Source organism: Mastomys coucha, unplaced genomic scaffold (genome assembly GCF_008632895.1).
Source record: "Mastomys coucha isolate ucsf_1 unplaced genomic scaffold, UCSF_Mcou_1 pScaffold3, whole genome shotgun sequence".
NCBI lineage: Eukaryota > Metazoa > Chordata > Mammalia > Rodentia > Muridae > Mastomys > Mastomys coucha.
Window position 1 is genome coordinate 65,088,762 of NW_022196909.1, and position 3,945 is coordinate 65,092,706.

Consider the following 3,945-nt stretch of genomic DNA (forward strand, 5'->3'; position numbering starts at 1 on the left):
AATGGGTGGGTATCGGGAAAGGGAGGGAGATGATGGAGAGTAAACCACACTCTCAATGGGTGGGTATCAGGAAAGGGGGGAGATGATGGAGAGTAAACCACACTCTCAATGGGTGGGTATGAGGAAAGGGGGGAGATGATGGAGAGTAAACCACACTCTCAATGGGTGGGTATCAGGAAAGGGAGGGAGATGGAAAAGGACAGAGGGAAATGACCACCAGGGGAGTGGGACACGGGAGCCCTAAACCCCTCTGGGGTCTCAACACCAAATGTTAGATGGGGACAGAAGGAGGCAACATGAAAATACAAGGAAGGGCCAACCTCAACGGAAGTAGGCTGTCATTCATCAGAACAGTAAAGGGGCTCTCCGTGGGAGTGGAGGCGACTTAGAGGATTTTATAAGGCAGAAAGGGAACTTCGGCGGCAGTGGAAGATTCCATCTGTACATCCGTTCCTCTGCATCTTGGACTTGTAAATGCCAATGCAGATTGAAATGTTGACCGTCTTATCAGGAGCTTCCAGGATCGTAACTCAGATATTATCAGCTTGTGGACTTTCCTGTCTGTAGCTTCCCATCTCCTCCGATGCTTTTAGATCATTAACCCTTCGGGAACAGAGGCGATAAAGGTGCTAGTGTTTCACCAGTGGAAACAGCCCAGCATTTCACCACTGTCGAAATGTTGCCAGTCTAGCCATGGCTGTGGTTTCTGGGCTTTACAGTTAGCTAGGACTACCGAATGCGTGGTGTGCTCCATGCCGTCTAACAGTGAGAGCCGCTTGTCAGGGATGAGCTCAAATACTCCAAGTCCTGTGTCCAAAGGGCATCCTGTCTTCAGCCACAGGGCCTTATCTTCAAATTCTCAGAGCAACCTAAGGCAATAACCTATATTGTCGTAGAGGTGCCTTGGCTTCCCCTGACTAAAAGCTTGAGAGACTGTTTCTTAGGCATAGTACTGAGGGTTTTGTTTGATACTCCATGGCTCTTAGGGGAGCATTATCATCCCAAGGTTGGTAATATTTTCTTGAATCATGCAAAAACCTTATTTAAACCATGGAAAATAATTGTTAAGGTAAAAATTGGCAGTGAGCATTTCAAGGTGGCAAGGTTAGCAGCATAATTCATATAAGCTCAGAAGCCAATGTTTATACTGCTTCCTTACCTGGCAGGGACTATTAACAGAAGAAATAAGGCTGACACTTTAATTTATAATTTTTATTATATATGTAAATGTTGGGAATATTTTATATTAAATTATTAATTTAATTGAAATTAATTTTATTTAATTAATTAATAAAATTAAAAATAATTTTAACCATCAATAGCTTCTGGTTGGCTTTTGAGTAGTATAATTTAGCCACATACTTAAACACACACGTAGCGTTGGCTTCTGTCCACATTCTACTGCCCAGTCAGACCTCCACAGCCTATTACTTCTAGATAATAGAAACAGACTTCTCAATATCTATAATAAACTGAGTAAATCCTTGGTTCATGCTGCTTAAAAGATAGTTAGTATTAAGCCCAATGCCTTACTGACACCACTGTCCCACAAAGCAAGCCCAAAGTGTTGCTGCAGTACTCCTGGTCCTTTAAGGTCTGTGGGCCATCGGGGCTTCTGCTCTAGGTGCTGCTCTCCTGAAGTCATATGGGACAGACTCCATACACTTCTTTTCACTGTAAACCAGGCATCCAGTGTTGCTGCATGCAGCAGTATTTCTGTGCAGGTCACGGAAGTGGGTGTGTACAGAGACAACAGAACAGTTTACAAACATCACACTCGGGATTTGCATCAGGGTTCAGGCTACCAGGTGTAGTAGATGGCACAGCAGGGAGGCTTGGGACACTGGCAGCAGGGGATATGGTGGAAGTGGTCCAGGAAGTACCCCCAGCGTGGGTCACTGAGTGCAGTCAGCTACCTGGTCAACTGATCTCATCTATGACCCAGGCAGACTCATTCGAAAGGTACTTGTCTTGGGCTTCCAGCTCCTGCTCCAGTTCATCCTCTGGCTGGTCCTGGGTGTTCTTCCCATTGTAGATCTTGTGTGCTATATACCAGTCTGTGGGCAACAGCCAGAGCCCAGGTGTTTCCTTCCTCATGCCGTATCTCAGAGACTCTTATATTTGTGTGTGTGTGTGTGTGTGTGTGTGTGTGTGTGTGCACATGTGTGCATGTGTACAAGTGATGATGGCGTGCGTGTGGAGATCAGAGGACAACTTGCATGAATCAGTTCTCTCCTCCTATTAGAGTTTGAACTAGGGTACTCTTAAAGGCCGCTGCCAGTTCTATGTTCTAAAACCCTAGAACTTTGGACAGAAAATTTACCCTGATGTAGGCACTCAGGAACTTCATTCACCTGTAGACCATTGCCATGCTTTTTTGCTATGGCTATCCTGAATCTCTACATAAATATTTATATTTTTAATTGGCTTGTTGTCTTAAGCAGTGTGGTTAAATCAGATGTCATGTTAGTTATACTTTCAAGCTAGACAAACAAATCACTTTTGAAAGTTATATTTCTGAACAAGTCTTTTGAGGCAACTCAGCTTGCTTCAGACTGACATCCACATTCAGACAATTTGCATAGGAAACTAAGTGTTGAATGCATAAACTACTCTGCAGGTTCCAGGGGTTAAAGAGGAACAAGCATGGCTTGGGATAGAAACCTCACTTGGAGGTTGAAGGGCAATTGGCTCAGATCCCAGCCCACACAGTGGAAAGAGCGCCATCTCTTCCCATCCCCCTAGGAAACCTGAGAGTAAGATTTATGCTACTGCAGGGCATTTTCAAGCTTCTGTTCCTGCTGAATTATTCCATCTCTGGATCACCTCACTGCTCAGCACCTAGCCCTTGACTGCATCACATTGTAATAGAGAAGGCCCTCCCTTGACGCACCTCACCAACTAGCCATTGAGCTAGGCTTTTGTGAAACCGTAGGTGGACTCTAGTAGAGTTTGGAAACAAGAAGGGGATGTGAGGTTGCATGATCCAAAGAGCTGTGAATGTTTCAGCTGTGAGTTTTCTTCTCAGAAAGTCCTTTGGCTGACCCTATTCATCACCCGTTTCAGTCAAGCAGTTAGTTGGCCCAGCAGTTCTGGCTGACTTACTCGGGAAGGAAACTCATTAAAATGTACTGGGTAGCTGGGGCTGGAGAGGTGGCTCAGAGGCTGAGAGTGTACACTGCTCTCACAGAGGGATTGGGTTTGGTTCCCAGCACATGGCAGGTTACCCACAACTGCCTGTAACTCCAGGAGATCTGACACCCAGCCTCCAAGGGCACCCACAGTCAGGTAGGTGCACATGCTCCCACTCAGACTTTAAGTACGTGCATGTAATAAAAGTTTTAGCAGGAGGGGGTGGGGTGGTAAGCAGGGGGAGGAGGGAGGGAACAGGGGTGTGTTTTAATTTTTGGTTATTTTATTTTATTTTATTTTTTGGAGGGGAACCTGGGAAAGGAGATATTGTAAATAAGGAAAACATCTAATAAAAAGAAAGAAAGAGAGAAAGAAAGAAAGAAAGAAAGAAAGAGAGAAAGAAAGAGAGAGAGAAAGAAAGAAAGAAAAAGAACGTAGAAACAAAATGTACTAAGTAGCTACCCACAAAGGACCAACAAGGAGGGAAGAAGCAAATTAGAAGTCCATGAATGACATTTCCATGAATGGCACACACCACTGTGTGCACCTGGTACCTGCATGGGTGCTTATTCATTCAATGCTTAGTTTTCTCAGCATGATGCCTGCATTTTGCTGTCAGTCTGAACCAATCTTGCCTGATGGCCAGAGTGGAGTCACAAAGCTTGTTTAGACATAATACAACTCTGAAAAGTGACTGACTTGTTAGAAGTAACAGATGCTGCTTGCCTGTGCTAGGGGCCACTTAGATTCATTTATGTTATCCTCAATGGTAATAGCTGTTATTATCGTCGTCGTCGTCGTCGTCGTCGTCGT